Below are 18,448 nucleotides of genomic sequence, written 5' to 3' on the forward strand. Positions count from 1 at the left end.
ACACAAAGGGAGAACAGGAGTTCACATACACCCCTGAGGACCAAAATTATTTCCCCCCACCCCTCCAAATCCTCTTCACACACCACAGAGGGGCTTCACAGCACTCTGGAGAACATGTTTTGAAGGGTTAATTTTAGGGTTTGAGCCAGTGTGTGAGCTTTATTGGCAAAGCTGTGGACCGAAGGAGAGAACAAGGTTGATCTCTATTGGCAATGACCACGACATAACCAAGACCTTCAGCCATACCTCACACAGCTCTCCTAGCCCCAGAAAGGCCGGGGAAGACTTTCCAGCTTCTTAGTTTTAGGAGCCCATTTTATTTGCAAAGCTGAAGAATTAATCAAGGTTGACCTTTACTGGCAATGACCATAACGTGACTGAGACCTTCAGCCATATCTCATGCTGGTCTCCTAGCCTCAGAAAGGCTGGAGAAGAGGTTCCAACTTTCCTTCCCTGCCCTGAAGCCTTCCCACCACTGTGTGGACTTGACTTTCCAAGTACTTTATGTGTAAGGCCCCATGTGGATCATGGTACAAAATAATTGTCCAGTCTTATGGATAGCGTATGCCCCAGCGGGGTTTTGTAGATTAATAGTAGAACAACAACAGCAACAACAAAGCACTTTTAAATGATTTCTATTAGAAAAGACATTCTTTATTTTTCTTGGCATCACTGAAAAGAAAAATAGCAGTTTCTAAGTAAGATATTAGAGATTTTAAACTATAGCAACGGTAGAGCACACAGGAGAGACTTGAGGGCTCAACAGACGCAGCGTTCCGAGCTGAGGCAGGAGGTCAGCAGGGCCCAGCAGGCTGGATGGGAACTGGTGGCATTCCGTGCAGGGTGTCCTCCCTGATGTCTCCTCATGTGTCTCCTCTGGCTGTGCCACCCTGTCCCCAAGGAGTGGGCAAAGGGTAGTGAGGAGACCATGGGTTGGTGGGGAGACCTAACCATAAGGATTTGGTGCGTGGGCCAGTGAAGGGAGCTGACCCCAGGGAATGAACGGGTGGGACAATGAGGGGGCCAGACCCCAAGGAATGAGTGTGTGGAGCAATGAGGGGGCCTGACCCCAAGGATTGGATGTTTGGGTCAAGGAGAGGACCAGACCCCAAGGAATGAGCGTGTGGGGCAAGGAGGGGGCCTGACCCCAAGGATTGGATGTTTGGGTCAAGGAGAGGACAAGACCCCAAGGAAAGAGCGTGTGGGGCAAGGAGAGAGCCTGACCCCAAGGAATGAGTGTGTGGGGCAAGGAGGGGGCCTGACCCCTAGGATTGGATATTTGGGTCAAGGAGAGTACCAGACCCCAAGGAATGAGTGTGTGGGGCAATGAGGCAACCTGGCCCCAAGGAATGAGTGTGTGGGGCAAGGAGGGGACCTGGCCCCAAGCAATGAGTGTGTGGGGCAATGGGGGGACCACGTTTGCAGGACACGATCCGGCCTGGGTGGCAGTGTGGGTTGCACAGACACTCCAGTGCTGCCAGTGCAATATTTTCCCAACCCAGAGAAGATGTGGAGGTTGGGGGGGGTGGTGTCTGCGTGAGCTCCTGGGGGCCTCGCTCACGGTACATGTTCTGACCTCATCCAAGCAGCTGGTGGCTTTGCTGGGGCTGAGCTGGCTCCTTGCAGAAGGAGGTGAAACGGCACCCGTGGCGTTACCTCTCCGCTTCCCAGCGTGGTTCACTTGTACATAAGTGTCCTGTCGAGTTGTTTACAGGTTATTTTGTGCGTGATTGTGGAATAAAAAACAGAAACCAACACAAAACAACGACAACAACAAAGAGTTCTAACTGTGGAGTCCAAGGAATTGAGTTGACTGGGAGGTGTTTCAACGAAACAAAGCAACCCAAGAATGTGCTTCTTACAGTACAGCCATCCTTGGTGATGGTCTCACACAAATGCATGTATCTCCGTGTTGTCAGTCCCCACCAGTGAGGTTCTTGGCAATATTCTGCAGTCTGTGAATAGCAAAATATGCATCAAAACTGTGACAATGACAATATAGCTGTTTCTGCTGTGGTATGTAAGAAAACAAACAAAGAACAAAGCAAAAGAAAACAACAATCCTCTAGTTTTTAGCCTGCTGTATTTCCCCGGTGCAAACAAAAGCCACCACAAGAGAAAGCGAAGTGTGATGAAGGGATTTGAATATCCCTCCTATGAAGGAAGGCTGAGAGACCTGGGGCTGGTCAGTCTGGAGTAGAGAAGGCTGAGAGGGGATCTGATCCATCAGTATCTGAGGAGCGGGTGTCAAGAAGCAGGGGCCAGATGCTTTTCAGCGGTGCCCAGTGATAGGACAAGGAGCAAGAGGTACAAGCTAGAACCCAGGAAGCTCCACCTCAGCATGAGGAGGAACTCCTTTGCCATGAGGGTGCTGGAGCCCTGGAGCAGGCTGCTTGGAGAAGTTGTGAAGTCTCCTGCTCTGGAGATTTTCAAGCCCCATCTGGATGCATTCCTGTGTGACTTGCCCTAGGTGATCCTGCTTTGGCAGGGCAGTTGGGCTGGATGACCTCTGGAGGTCCCTTCCAACCCCCACCATTCTGTGATTATTTGATCTTGGAAAGAACCCAGTGAGTCATGGCTGTGACCTCTGGGGAGTCACTCAGGTAGTGGCACCCATGAGGGAGTGGCTCTTAGTAGATGCTTGGAGGTGGGAGGTGATGGGGTTGCCTTCTGCTCTAGGAGGAGATGGCCTTTTGTTTGGGATGACCCTCAATGACAAGAGCCACTCCACATTAATGGTGTCCAGGGGTGGGTTGGGTGTTCCCAACAGGCTGGTGGCCAGTTCAGTTACCAGTGCTGTGGGGGCTGAAAACTGCAGCTGGTTTGTGTTCTGCAACGTGAGAGACAGACAAGAAGGACTTAATTGGTGTCCCTCAACTGAATGGAGTCCAATGGAGGCTCCAAAGATGCTGAGGGGCCTGGAGTATCTCTGCAAGGGGGAAAGGCTGAGAGCCCTGGGGCTGTTGAGCCTGGAGAAGAGCAGCATGAAAAGCATTCTGATCAATGCTCAGCAGGAGTTAATGTACCTGGTGGGGGGCAAGAAAATAGGGCCAGACTCTTGTCAGTTGTGCCCAGGGGCAGGACAAGGGGCAACAGGCACAAACTGGAAGCCAGGAGGTTCCACCTGAATAGGAGGAGAAAATTCATGGGTGTGAGGGTGCTGGTGCCCTGGAGCAGGCTGCCCAGAGAGGTTGTGGAGTCTCCTGCTCTGGAGAGGTTCCAAAGCCACCTGACCATTGTGATGCTGGGCAGGCTGCTATAGGTGCTTCTGCTTTAGCAGGGGGTTGGACAGGATGATCTCCATAGGTCCCTTCTAGCCCCCACCATGCTGGGGTTCAGTGAGCACCACCATAAGTACACAGACACAGCTGTGCTCTCTTGCCCACTGTGATGCAGCCCTGGTTCATGTTCCCATTTCCTGGCAAACTGGGATTCTTCTCCCTGGAAGGTTGTTGGGTTTTCCCTCATTCATGTCTGTGTTGGGCAGAGGATGACAGGTCAATGGTCTCATGGTGAGGTTCTTCTCCCTCCCTTTCTTGAACAGAGATTTTCTGATGCTGTGATTGGAGCACTGTCCCCAAGAGCAATACTTCTGGGAAAGCCATCGTCCCATCAGGGGTCAGTTGCCAGAGTACTTCCAACAGTACCGTCAAATCCTTCTGTCCTCTCTCATTTGGAAGAGTGCTTGATGAGGGATGGCTTTGCAACACCTTCAGTTTTGGCTGAGTCATGAGTGGAGAAGGTGTAAGACATGGCAGGAGGAGAAGGATAGAGAGGGTCAGGCAGGAGATTTCTGAACTTGGAGAGGCAGGCAGCTGGTCACCACATCATCCACACTCTGGGCAGGCCCCAGGGTCAAAAATGGCATCCAGCTCTGAAGCTTTATGTTTCTGCAGTAGCTGCTGCAAAGATACACGGAGAGAGAAGGCAGCTAGGGTGAGAGGAAGTCACCAACAGAGCTGCTGTTGGAATGACAGACTCATTTGGCTTAGTTGTCAGATCATCTCCCCTTATGCACAGCTCTCTCGGGGGTATCCAGGGCTTGGCATGGCCACTCTGGGTGGCACAGCTCCCACCAACACTGCTCCAGTCTGGAGGCTGGATCTCAAAAAGCCAGAAAACCAGGGGAGTGCTGGGGCTGGCGTGATTGTGGTGATTATTATTTTTCATCTGTGGGACTTAGCTGCTCCACAGCAGAAGCCCTTTCCACCAGGCTCTTCCTAGGAGAAGGTGAAAGATCTCATCCATCCCTGCAGAGCTCCCTCCATATGGTGCTTCTCCAGGGCAGGATCTGGATAGCACAGTGTCTGCACAAGCATATGGAAGGCAAAGCACTGCTAGAAGCTCCACCTCCTCAGATGGGGAAACAGGATGCAGTCACAGCCTGCTGCCCCAGGTCATTCCAGCAGCCAGCAAACAGCCAGTGCTGGAAGGACCAGGAGCCAGATGATAACTCCATTCCCACCCCAGCAGATGACTCTGGAGAAGACAGCTGCCTTCTGCATCAGTGACAGCACCTGCAGGGCCAGCAGTGGGGGCCCTGCTCTCTAAAGTGCCATCAGAACTCTTGGGCGAGCTCAACCACCCCACATTAACCACCCCTTGTCTGGAGCCAAGGAGATGATGGGGAGAAAGGGCAGGGGTGAGATGAGGAGATGGTTCTGCTGCTGCTGGTGGTCTGCAGCCCTGCCAGCTTTCTCCTGAATTGCATTTGGAGCCTGGAGTTTGTCACCAGCTTCTCCAGTGGGCAGCAACATCATCCTCTCCTGGGGCTGATCAGGACCACTTTGGGGCGCTGCAGCTTGGAGGGGGATGATGGAGATCAGCTCACCCCATGGCATCTTCATGCAGATGAAACAAGTGGCCATGCTGCTGTGTTGTGAGACATGGCAGAGGTTCCTGCCCTCCTGGGCTTTGCCATCCTGAATTACTGCAGGTGTTTGGGGCCAGGAACAGGAAGCAGCGACCACAAACAGCTGGTCTCCAGACGTCCAGGAGCTGCTGCACCCTTGTGTGGGTGACATCTTGGTGAATGATGGATTTGGCCTTCAACAGTCAACATTTTTCTTACTAGCATTATTATTTTTAATGACAATTTGGAATAAAGCCAAGGTTGACATTTTCTTTCTTTCTTTCTTTCTTTTTTGTTTGGTTTAACTATTTTTCATTTTCATGTGAAACTTCATCAGTGGTTTTGTCCACCCTGAAATGAAAGAGAGATTTCACTTCAAAGAAAGAAGGAAATGAGTAACAAATCATTGCATCCAGTTTGGCTCTTTGTTTTGTTGGGGTTTGTTTTTTTTTTGGTTGGTTGGTGGGGTGGGTTGGTTTGGTTTGGTTTTGGTTTCTTTTTGTTGTTTGGTTTGGGTTTTGGTTTGGTTTAGTCAGGCTTGAGTGAGTCTTGAGCTGAGGAATGAGAACCTGTGAGCAGAGCGGTTTGAAAGCCTTCTCATTTGGAACGGCCTGGTGTCTGTCTCCGTGCACTTCAGGATGTTCTCCTTCCACACGATTTGGTTTCCACCTGCTGGGGTTCAAGCAGGGTTTGGAGGATTCACACCCCCTGCAGAGAGGTGGCTCTTGGGCAGAAGCTCATCTCATCTGGACCCCTGAGGATGACCATTTGTTTCAGGAGAAAACATCCTCTCTGACCCCCTCTTGAGCTTCTGGGAGGCACAGTTAATTGTCCTGGGCTGTTTCCACTGCCTGGGCAGACAAAGAGAGGCAAAATGAAAGAACCAGATTGAGATCACATGGTTGTGTGCACTGATTTCTTTGGTAGCTTGCTTTTGTAGCTTAGGAGACCACAAGCAGAGCAGTAGTGGTGTTCCTGTTCCTTCACTTCTTTAACTTCATTCAGTTCTACCTCTTAGGTAGTGTTGGGGTAGTTCTCAAGAAGCTGCTCATGGCTCGTTACAGAGATCTCATGGCTGCAGGGTCTTGGGTACAAGGTGTGAGCAAAAGGTCCTGAGCTTGGGCAGACACTGAGGTGCTCAGCCAAGGGCTGCTCAGCCTGCCTTGGGCCAGCTCTCTCACAGCAAATCTGAAGAAGAGCAGAGCTGTTATGGAATGGTTTTGTGTCCTCAACAAATTCCAGAGGTCAGGAGAGACAAGGACTCTTTATAGCCCAGACTCTGGCTCTAGGTCTCCCCACTTTGCCCTGTATGGGTTTGGTCTCACTCTCCATTTCTTTCAGTCCTGCACCAGAGAACATGGAGGAGATCACTGCTGTGGTGGCAGGGTCTTCTCTTCAGCATGTCACACCTGTCCTGAGCAGGGTCTCAGCCCATTTTCTAGGGCAGGAAGCTGCACTTTGCTATTCCTAGCACTTCTGAGCAGTCCTGGCTGCATTTGTGTCAGGGCAGGGATGAGAGAGCAATGGATGTCCAGGTTTGGACACCTGTAAGGGTGCTGAGGAGCTGGTGACCTTCCCTAGGCACTGGTGATGTGCATGGAAAGTGGGAGAGATCTCTGATTCCAGGGGATGGCAGAAAAGAACCTCGATCTGCCTCACAGCTATGATGTAATTAAAGAAGCTTAGAGAGAGATCTGCATCTCCACACCCACAGTTCTTTGGTTCACTGAGTGGTGGTCACTCTACCCTGTGAGCAGCACCAGACTGGACTCACCCTGTGCCTGGAGGTGTCTGGCTCCAAGCCACTCAGGTGGTAAGAGGAAAGTCCCTAACTCATCCTTTCATCAAACCCTTGTCAGAGCAGAGGACACCTCTTCCACACCTACACCCTCTGAAGAACCAGCTGTCCAAGCACCCAGACTATGGAGGAGAAGGTCTGGGGTGGGAGGGCTGCTGGTTAGTACCTGCCTCACCCTCTCTTCTGGCTGGTCTTGGCAAATCCCACAGGTAGGCTGAGGTGTGACCATGCAAGTCACCCATGGGCTGGCCAGAGATGGGAATAAATTAGTATTGTGCCTCAAAACAGAGCAAATAAGGTGCTCAGCAGCTTGATCAGTGGTCTCCAGTGGAGAAGGAAAGTCCTTTCCACTGCTGTGTGGGACTCAGGTGGGACTATGACGATTAGGACACAGACCCAGCACCTCCAGCCTGCAGAAAAAGCCTCTTCTTGCTGTGGAAAGAGCCTCTTCTTAGTGTGCCAAGGGCAGGGCAAAGAGGAAACCACTGCAAGGAGCTGAGACAGCAAGGTTGTCTCAGGTGAGAGCAGAAGGCAGCAGGTAGGGTCACTTCTCACTCACCTTTGCTTTCCTCTGGCTGCTGTGGGGACCTCAGGAGTTGGTCCTTGCCCCAGCTGGCACTGGCCACCCTTGGGGCCCCTGCTGCTGCACAGTCTGTAGGGAGGGACCCTGTAAATACAGCAGGTTAAAAACTGGCAAATAACAGCGAATCTGTGTTTACTGCAGAGGTTTCCCATGTTTTGTAGTATTGGTTTATTGATAAATAAAAACCAACCAAAGACAACAGTGGTGTTGGGTGCTCTGTGTCTGACTTGGCCCCTCTGTGTGTGTGCTGGTAGGAAGGGGATAGAACCTGTCACAGTAGGAGCTGCACAACCTTCTGCCTCCTACCCCAGCTTCACACCCTCCTGGGGACTTTACTGGGGGGTGGATACAAGGGAGCCATGCTTGGCTGCTGGTTACACCGTGGTTAATCCTCCTGGGACCAGTGCTGGGCTGTTGAGCAGAACCATGTCTCAGCTGAGATTATATTTTAGGGATGTTTTTGCCTGTTGGGTGGCTATAGACAGCTGGATAAACACCTACCCTGCAGCTACCTGAGAGGAGGTTGAAGACAAGAGGGTATTAGTCTCATCCCCCAAGGAACAAGTAATAGGACAAGATAAAAGAAGCCTCAAGTTGCCCTAGGGCAGGTTTAGGTTGGACAAGAGGAACATTTTCTTCCCCACAAGGGTTGTCAAGGCCTGGCCCAGGCTGCCCAGGGCAGTGGTGGAGTCCCCATCCCTGGAGTGTTTTCCAAGCCATGGAGATGCAGTGCTGAGGGACCTGGTTTAGCGGTGACCTGGCAGTGCTGGGGTGACAGTTGGACTTCATGATATTAAAGGTCTCTTCCACTCTAAACAGTTCTGTGATTCTAGGATTCTATTACCTAGCCAGCCACAAGCCCTTGGAATAGGAAGGATTAATGGGGTGGTGACAGCTTTGTGTCCCCCAGGATGGGCTCTGCCATCCCTTCACTGACAGCAGGAGAGCCTGGGGCCAACCAAACACCCCCATCCCTCTGCACAGAATTCATTTCATAGATTCACAGAACAGTTTGGGTTGGAAGGGATGTTAAAGAACATCCAGTTCCAACCCCCTGCCATGGGCAGGGACACCTCCCACAAGCCCAGGCTCCTCAGTTCATCCTGCTCCAACATCATCCCTCATTTCTCACCCCCCACTCCTTACTCGCTCTTTTTGAGCCGACAGAAAGTGAGGATACGCTCTGGGTGTGTGCTGGCCAGGACAAGCTGCTGGCAGCAGCGATGGCTGCAGCTGGACCTCTGAAGATCAATCCTCAGTTTCCTTCTTTCTGACCCAGTCACAGGCATTCCCTCCCCACTTAAACTGGCTGTTGCTCCAGCTCAGCCCTATCCAGGACATCTGAGCCGGTTCAGGCTCTCGCCGGCACGCATGGAAAACGCCAGTCCTGCTTTGCCTGCCATCTCCCCCCTGTTACTGGGAGCTGTTATTAAGCTCCCCTAATTATTTTTTAAAATCCAATAAAGCCATCTAATCTGGGTAATTTTACCATAATGGGGATAGCAGGCAGCTTAGTGATATTGCCAGTGCTAAAATAAATGGTGCTGCTCTTGTAGCTACGAGCTTTTATTTTCATCATTAGCCCCAAAGAGCAGCTTTTGATCTGTTTCTGATTATTCATTGGCACCATTACATCTGACCCCCCTTTTCCTCTGCCATAAAACATTCTATCTCCTTGTGAGTGTGGTGAACAACCACAGAATTCCACTTGGATTGTGTTCTCCCTAGTGGGTGAATGCACTCCTTGGGGTACACCAAGAAGAGTGTGGTCAGCAGCTGCTCCAGGAAGGTTCTCCTCCCCCTCTACTCTACCTCACAGAGGATACACCTGGAGTACCGGGGTCAGTTCTGGGGCCCTTAGTTCAAGAGGGACAGGGAACTACTGCAGCGAGTCCAGTGGAGAATACAAGGATGCTGAGGGGCCTGGAGCATCTTTGTGAGGAGGAAAGGCTGAGAGACCTGAGGCTGTCGTGCATGGAGAAGAGAAGGCTCCATGGAGGCCTTCTGGTGACCATTCAGGACTTAAAGGGCGAAGTCAGAAAGCTGGGGACAGATTTCTGAGCAGGGCCAGTTGTGACAGGACAAGGGGTGATGGTTTGAAATTAAAAGAGGAAGATTCAGACTGGAGAGGAGTAAGAAATGTTTGACACTGAGGGTGGAGAAAGCCTGGCCCAGGCTGCCCAGAGAGATGGGAGATGGGAGATGCCTCATCCCTGGAACCATTTCAGGTGAGGTTTGGGGCACTGAGGAACCTGGTTCACCTGCACATGTCCCTGCTGACTGCAGGGTGGGGTGGACTAGATGAGCTTTAAAGGTCCTTTCCCACCTAAACCATTCTGTGATACTGTTGCTGGCCTTTGCCATGCTGCACCAGGTAATAAAAGCCATATCCAAGCCCCACATCCCTTGGTACCACCATGAACTGCAGGATCCCCACCTCACAGCTGCTGCCACAGCCCATGGGCAGCTCCAAGAAGGGATACAGGGCCCCAGCCTAGCTCCAGAACCCCCCCAAACTCTGCCTGCATGGGGCTATACTGTGAGACTTGCGCACCTCATGGTGCTGGAGCCCTGTGCTGCTACCAGAGGAGCTGGTGGAGGTGGAGCTGCTCCTGTGATGGGCAGTGGTGAGGAAGTGCCCTGGACAAACATGGAGCTGGAGAAAGGTACATTTGGAGAAACAGTGACCTACCCTGTTGGAGTGTGAGGAGTGTTGGTGGGTAACATTCCACCAGGCACAGCCCCCTCATGTCTATCCTCAGGCCTTGCTTAGTGCTTGGCTTTGGGGATTTAGGGGCAGGAGCCCCCAGAAGACGCAGTCTGGATGCTTTGAGCAGGTTTTACATCAGCTGAACAGGGTCTGGCCTCCTGCTCTCCCAGTTTGGAATCTTTCCCTGTAGGATTGACGTGAAAAACTATATAAAAGGCTCTTCTAAAGGAAGAGGAGTGAGGTGTGGGGATGCTGTGATGACAGCAGCTATATAAGGAGGCAGCACAGAACTTTTGAGGGAATGCATCAAGCTCCTGCTGTTTCCCAACCAGATCATCCTCTCGCCACAAAACGTCACCTCCCAAAGGAGTTTTTTTAGCCTGCTCTAATAGGTGCTTCTAAAAGGCCTTTTCCTAAGGGCTTGTCAAGAACTGAGGTGATTGATGCTATCTTCAGAAGCAGGCAAAGATGGTGGGTACAGTAACTGCCAGTCTGAGGGATCACACAGACAACGGCCCAGAGCTCATCTGCACCAAACTTCTCCTTCAAGGATTTAACATTCCTCCAGCAGCAACTCAAGTTCAAAGCTTCCCCCTTCCTGAGAGCCCTGTGGGCCTGGGAAATCTGGGAAACCAGAACAGCAAAATCTGAGACCTGAAGGAAAACAAACTCTGGGAAGCCAACAAAAATCTGGGGGAAAAAAACAAACCACAAACACACACCCCCCAAAAGGCAAAAATCTGGGAACGCAATAAAAAGCAAATTCTGGGACCCCAAACAAAACCTGGGAGATCCACAAAGATCTGAGAAATCAATAAAAGCACAGGCTAGGGACTCAATAAAAAACTGGGAACTCAATGAAAATCTGGGAACTCAATGAAAGCCCACTCTGGGAAACCAATAAAAATCTGAGAGGTCAATAAAACCCACTCTGGGAAACCAATAAAAATCTGGGAGGTCAATGAAAGCCCACTCTGGGAAACCAATAAAAATCTGGGAGGTCAATAAAAGCACAAGATGGGCAATCAACACAATCAAAATCTGGGAAAAAACAAAACCCAATAAAAATCTGGGAAATCAACAACCCCCTGGGAAGTCAATCAAAGCAAAGCACCTCAGCAAGGGGCAGGCAGCAGGGGGGTGTGAGTGGAGTTTTGGGGCTTGGTGCATTTCCTGTGCTGGTTTTTGACAGTGTGCTGTTCCAATGAATAGAATTTACTAAGACCACTGATGGTTTGTAGCTGAGAGATCCCTCAGGGCTGAGCCCAGAGCCTGGAAAAGCCTTTTTGCTCCCAGATCCAAGCTCAAGCCTGCAATGAAGCTCTTAATGCCTTATTAACAGCAGAGGTTTGAGTGTACAACGCTCTGCTCCTTAAATGGGATATTAAATGAACTCCCTTTATGTATTTTCTGATGGAAGTTCAGTGTTTCCATGCAGCTCCAGACAGCAGAAGACAATCAAGTGGGATTAGCCTAATGTGTTTTTATTCTCCAGTAAATGAAAAATGAGCCTGGATGGAGCTGCTGTTGTACAGCACAGAGTGTGGAACTAGATGGTCCTTTAAGGTCCCTTCCAACCCAACCCAATCTATGGTTCTATGGTCCTGCCTCATCATTTGTTGTGCTGCTTTGCAATGTGAATGTTCCGCTGACATTCAGCAGAAAGGCTGATTCACAGAATGGTTTGGGTTGGAAGGGACCTTAAAGATCATTCAAACTCCCTGCCATGGGCAGAGACGCCTTCCACTAGCCCAGGTTGCTCAAGGCTCCATCCAACCTGGCCCCTCCAGAGAGGGGGCATCCACAACTTCCCTGGGCAACCTGTTCCTGTGTCTCACCACCCTCACTGTGAAGAATTTCTTCCTCATCTCCAGTCTCAATGTTCCCTCTTCCAGCTAAAAGCCATTTTCCCCTCATCCTGTCACTACAAACCCTTGCCAAAAGTCCCTCCCCAGCTCTCATGTAGCCCCCTTCAAGCACTGGAAGGCTGTCCTGAGGTCTCCAGGATGAATGACCCCAACTGTCTCAGCTTCCCCCCTCCAACCCTCTGATCACCATTGTGGCCTCCTTTGGGCCATCTCCAGCAGTTCCATATCCTCCTTGTGTTGGGGGCACCCAAACTGGGTGCGGTGCCCCTGGTGGGGTCTCACGATGACGCAGCCTTTTTGTCTGTGTGACAGACAAATGATCATCATTCTTCTGTGTGAATGATGCAGCTGTAAGGAACTAGGAAATGACTTCTGGATAAATAGATTAATTGGAGCAATTTGGGTTTGGAGGGCTGGGCTGGGTGTTTATCAAACATTCATGGAGTTGTCCTTTGCAGTGGTGGAACGAGAACCAGTTAAACAGTGTGTGGGGCTTCATTAGAGCTGCTTCACAGGCAGGATTGTTTGCTGTCTCCTCTTGTCCCTTCATGCAGTGATAAATTGGACCAGATCATTAATCAATAATTACACCTTCTGCATGAAATCAGATTCCTCAAGTTAGGACTGCTGGGTATGTGTTTCAGATGAGGCCTAACCCCTACCCGTGTGCACGTCTCTGCTCCGCATTGAAGCCGTCCTGCTATTCACCCAGCCCCTTAGCAGAGCAGATAATAAACCACTCCAGGAGCAGATGTGCCACTTATTCATCTAGTTCTGTAATGATAATGAAGAAAATTTAATCTGGAGTGTCTATGGAAGATAATCTAAAAGACAGATTGGTATGAATAATAAAGACACTGCACACAAATTGGAAGCCCAAGATGAAAAGGGGATCATTAGCTCCTCCACAAAGCTGCCTTTGATAGAGTCCAACAGCCACAGAACAACAAGCACCTCTTGGGTGATGGACTCCACAAGGAGCTGCTGCTTTGGCAGATGTAAATGCTCTAAATTGGTTTTTCCTTTAAAGAAGTATCAAAGGTAATTTCTCCTACAGCTGGAAGCCACATCTGACATTGCACAACGGTGAGAAGAGGCTGGAGAGAGGCTGGAGGGTCCAGCTCTGTTCGAGGTGTGCAGAGCTGAAGATTCACCAGAGAAAAACAAGCAAATGCAGAGAAAAGTGGAAATCTGTGAGGCCAAGTGACTCTGAATGGCCTTCTAGCTCTTGTTAACTAGGGATATATTTATCTTTGTCCCCATGTAGGCTGCCACCGAGTCCTGTCAGTAGAGACCAGTCAGGACCATGGGGGAGGCAGGAGACACTCACTGTAGCTGACCATGTGCAAAGCCTCTCCTGGAGCTGCAGAGCTCCATGGTTTCTGTTAACAGTCAAAACAAGTTAAAATCTCTCAAATCTCCCAAATGTCTTTGAAGAAAACCAAGCCATGGGTATCAATCCCACAGAGATGAGCAGCCCTGAACAAACCCTGTGGCTCATCCTGTTCCCTTCTCACTACTGCACCAGCAAGCACCAGGGCTGATGGAGAAGGCATTTCCAGCTGCCTCATACCACTGGGCTGCAGGAGGGGGAGGACCTGCTCATAGCCACCACTTTATTTCTCAGCAAGAACCAGGCTTGGAGCAAAACCTCATCAGTGCAGGGGAACTGAGAAGAAACTTGGTGTGAGGAGATATTTGTGCCTGGATGAGCCACTTTGAATCCTGTGCGGGGCACGCAGGACACTGTCCTTCCCCAAGGGCCCTGGTGGCTGTGTGTCTCTGCTGCTGTGCCCCCACACATCCTCAGCTGACAGAGCCAAAGTTATTCCCTCCAGAGAATGACCCTGAGGGGAAACAGCCCATAACAGTAAAATGTAATACTTTTTTTATCAGTTTGTCAGCAAAGGAGCCCTGCTTTTAGCACCGAAAATATCGCCAGCCTCTCACAGCAGCTGTCACAGCAGCAGTGGCTGGCACCACCACAAATCCTGGGTTAAGGAGATGGAAATAAACTGGCTTTGGGAGTGCAGTGTTAGAGCTGAGTTTGTCTGTTTGGTCAGATTCCTTAGTTTGAACCAACACGAGCACAGGAGAGAGAGGATCCAGGCCAAACACATGGGGCTGTGGTCAGCTCCATGGTTCATGGATTTGTAGATTCATAGAATGGTTTGGGTTGGAAGGGAACCCTAAAGATCATCTAGATCCAAACCCCTGCCATGGGCAGGGACACCTTCCACTAGACCAGGTGGCTCAACCAACCTGACCTTGAATACTTCCAGGGAGGGAACATCTACAACCTCCCTGGGCAACCTGTTCCAGTGTCTCACCATCCTCACCAGAAAGAATTTCTTCCTAATCTCGAACCTAAATCTGTGCTCCTCAAGCTTCAATCCATTCTCTCTCATCCTATCGCTACAAGCCATTGTTGCAGTAGCCAGGGGGTCCTAAAGCAGTTTCTTCCTTCTGTGTCACTTCCTTGCCAAGTCTGGAGTCAAATCCTGCTTTGTGAACTTTCTTTCACCCTGCTGATTTTGAAGGTAATGGCAGTGGTAGAGGTAAGCTGTGGCAGAGGTCACCTATCAACAGCAGTGGTCAGTGGGGGCTTGGGATGGTCTTAAACCCAAGAAAGAGACAAGTAGGAGAGCCATTACCTGTGACCACTTGATGCTTCTTGTCCTTGACCCAGCTGAAGCACACTGCCCCTAGCCAGAAGCATCTAAGTCAGCATTGCTGGAGACATGAAGAGCCCCCAGTGATTTTAGTTTCCTTGGTGGTCACTGACAGATCTCAACCACAAGAACGAAATTAGAGTGAGAGAAAGTACAGAATGAATATGGACATAGGTAGCCTCTCATGGCATAGCTCTGAGAGCTGTTTTCTCTCAGCTTCTCCAGGACTAGCACAATCTGGTCAAAGGGCTAAGTGTTTCATCTTCTAGTGACAGAGCAGGCACTCTCCTAGTGAGACAGCTTTATTCTTGGGATCCCTTCCCCACAGGAGATACATCTTCCCAAGGACAAATAATTACTAGGGCAGCCTACAGCCATTTGTCAACGAGAATGACCCTGAGAGCAGTTAAAGTTCATAAGGTGCACCATGAGTCACAGTTAGAAAATAACAGAGCTATTTCTCTCAGTGACACAAGGTGGAAACCCAAGAGCAAATTGGTGTGAAATACCATGGACCCAACTCAATCAGAGATGAGCAGGTGAAGAATTGCAGTGGTTGCTCATTTGGGAAGCAAATGTTGGACTGGGGATTTTAAGTGCCCTGAGAGGAAATTTGGTCAAATGAAGATCTAAAGGAAGAACACCCAAGGATTTTCATTTGTTGCTGCAGTCATGGAGCTTGGAAAGCCAATGAATAATCTCAGAAAGCATTCCCAGGACTCCACTTTCAAAGTGCTGCTGACTCAGGGGCACATAGCTGGGTGGACAGAGAGCCCAATACTGCAAGGTTCATACCAGAGGAGAAGGTAGAGGCAATGGATGTGACTGAACATGGTCACCCCGTGTCTGTTTTCCTGCCTGGGGTATGCTGTGTGCTGCCCAAAGTCCCAGAATCCCCTCAAGGGTGGGGTTGGAAGGGACCTTTAGGGATCATCCAGTGGAACCCCTTTGCTAAAGCAGGTCACCCACAGCATCTTACCCAGTATCACAATGTCCAGGTGGGTCCAGCTGATGCTGACTCATGATGTGGTGCAGCACTGGGTACTCTCTCCTGATGAATGTCCTTGGTAGGCATGGCCTTGGCAGGACACCTCTGCCCCATCCCACAGGCTTCCTACTTGAAGGCTGGCCTGAAGCTTCTGCTGGCCTGAAGCTTCTGCTCTCCCCCCATCACCACGTGTCACTGGTGGGATAGGCAAGCATGAAGCAGGTGAGGCCTCTGGGCTTTGCTCCAGCTCGGTGCTGGCCACAGCAGAATCCTTGATATCTTGATGGCATGGCTGGCTCCTTCATCCAACACCTGGAGGACAGGCTCTTGCCCGGCTCTCCAGCAGCTCACCCCTCACCCAGGGTGAGCACCAGGTCCATGGGGAGTGAGGCTTTGCTCCCCACCTCTCCTGAGCACAGAACATCAGCAGATGTTACGCAGCTGCACCGCCAAACCTGACAAGGCAGTGACAGAGCAAGAGAACGTGGCCACTGCTCACATCTGTGCTCTGATGGATGAGCCACAATCTGGAATACTATAGGAGAACGTATTTCATCCAGACAGGAAACTTAAAGCAGGACACAGCAGACATTTTTCTTACAATATTAACAATTTACCATCTGAACTTTATCTTCTTCTCCATGGATAATAACCGCCAGACAGTGGGTAAAGGAACAATTGATTTAAGATCTCAATCAAGAGAAAGCATTCCTCTTATCTGCAGAGCCAAGCAGTGAGGGAACACTCAGCTGGGTTTACTCTACATTTGTCAGTCCATTAAAAGCAGAGACTCAAGATCTATATATGGAGTGTGAGACCTCTGTGGAAATGACTCCTGCAGCCATTGGTGGTGGTGAAGAGCTTCCAGGCTCTGCCCTGCTCAGCCTTTCCGTGGCACTGGCTGAAAAAGACAAGGGGAAAAAAATCCGTTCTTCCTAAACTGATGCTCTTCTCCTAAATCGAGGCTTTCTTCCTAAAATGAGGTTTTCTTCCCTTTTCCCACAGCTTTTGCTTTGATTTTGCCAGCCCAGCCCCAGCTGTGTCCTGGGCTGATCCCCAGCAGCATGGGTGGCAGATGGAGGGAGCGGATTCTGCCCCTCTGCTCTGCCCACTGCTGAGAACCCCTCTACAGTGCCAGGGCCAGCTCTGCAGTCCTCAGCACAGCAGAGGCAGGGACCTGTTGGAGCAAAGTCAGAGGAGGCCACAGCAATGGTGGAGGGCTGGAAGCCCTGTGCTGTGGGGCCAGGCTGAGAGAGAATACATACATAGAATACATAGAGTTGGGGTTGTTCAGGCTGCAGAAGAGAAGGCTCCAGGGAAACCTTAGAGCAGCCTTTCAGTGTTTGAAGTGGGATACAGAAGAGCTGGAGAAGGACTTTGTACAAAGGTATAGAGTGACAGGACCAGGAGTGATGGCTTCAAACTGGAAGAAGATGGATTTAGATGAGACAGGAGGAAGAAATTCTTCTCCATGAGGGTGGTGAAGCAGGTTGCCCAGAGAAGCTGTGGAGATTCCAAGTCTGGAAGTGTTCAGACAGTCTGGCTGGGACCCTAAGCAACCTGGTGTAGTGGAAGGTGTCCCTGCCCATGGTAAAGGGGCTGGAACTAGATGATCCTTAAGTTCCCTTTCAGCCCAAACCATTCTGTGATTCAGTTGCCACTCTGACAAGGAGTGAAGTGGTGCACAAGGAGCATTCCCTCCGTCCCCCTGCAACCAGTCTGGGTGTCTTCATCCACTTTGGTGTAAACACAAGGGACTTCTTCTGTGGGTTGGAAAGGAGTCCACAGCACCTCCTGGGTGATTCAAGTTATGCTATTTTGAATCCTGCTCCTTCTTCACAGTCTCCATGCTAGCAGACAAGGGGCCCCACCAAGATCTTCCCCTTCTTCCCCAACTCAAGGAGAAATGATGGTGATGGGCAGATGCCATCTGCAAGGGTCTCAGTGTGCAACACACCCTTTCAAACTGCACCAAATCTTGGGAAGGTCTCCTGCCTGGCACAGAATGAGGTGAGGTGGCTGGGGAAGCTGGTGCAGGTGGAGTTTCTTTTGCAGGTGAGTGCTCTGCGGAGATGATGGTGCCAGGCTGTGTGCATGGCACAGGGGTTGCAGCCCTGCTCCAGTTACCATGGTTGCTAATACTTAAAAATCTGCCTGAGAAAGGAGGAGAATTGTTCTCCCCATGCTGGGAAATGTCTCCCTGGCTCATTCCTGCCCACGTACTGCAGCGGTGCTGATGGCCTCCACTTCAGATGTGAAAGCTGGTGGGCATCTGCCTGGCAGGGCCTGGCAGATGGAGCTGGGTTTCTCACTGTGCTGGCAGAACAAATCTCCTCACCTCCACTGTGCTTTGATGTAGGGAGAAATCTTCCTTACTGCTGCTGCCAGGAGGCATCTGTGGGAGAAAAGAAAGTGCACTTCATCCCAAAGACTCTTGTGGAGGGTTTGATGTGAGCAGTGATGCTGTGCAGTACCAGACAGTCAAGAAGAAGGCAAAAGCCTGGGAGAGTAAACCAAGCTCAGAGAAATGCCTGGCTCCCTTCAGCATAACATTTCCCTGTGACAAGCAAACTGCTTTCCAAGGTTTGAAAAGGAAGTGCACAGATAGCAAGGATTTCCAAATGTGGTGGATCTGAGCATGATCAAGTGACTGAGTCTTTGCCTTGGTCCTGCTGCTAAGCATGGGGAGTTCAGCAGCAGTATCTCATAGCAGTTCCTCATAGAACCATGGAAAAAGACCTTTCAGGTCATTGAGTAATCCAGTAATTAACCAGTAACCCAGCACTGCCAGGTCACCACTAAACCATGGCCCTCAGCACCACATCCCCAAGGGTTTTCAGTCCCTCCAGGGATGGGGAATCCACCACTGCCCTGGGCAGCCTGGGCCAGGCCTTGACAAGCCTTTTGGGGAAGAAATTGTTTTTCACATCCAACCTAAACCTGCCTTGGGGCAACTTGAGGCCATTTCCTCTTGTGC

This window comes from Dryobates pubescens, chromosome 16, assembly GCF_014839835.1.
Source record: "Dryobates pubescens isolate bDryPub1 chromosome 16, bDryPub1.pri, whole genome shotgun sequence".
NCBI classification, from domain to species: domain Eukaryota; kingdom Metazoa; phylum Chordata; class Aves; order Piciformes; family Picidae; genus Dryobates; species Dryobates pubescens.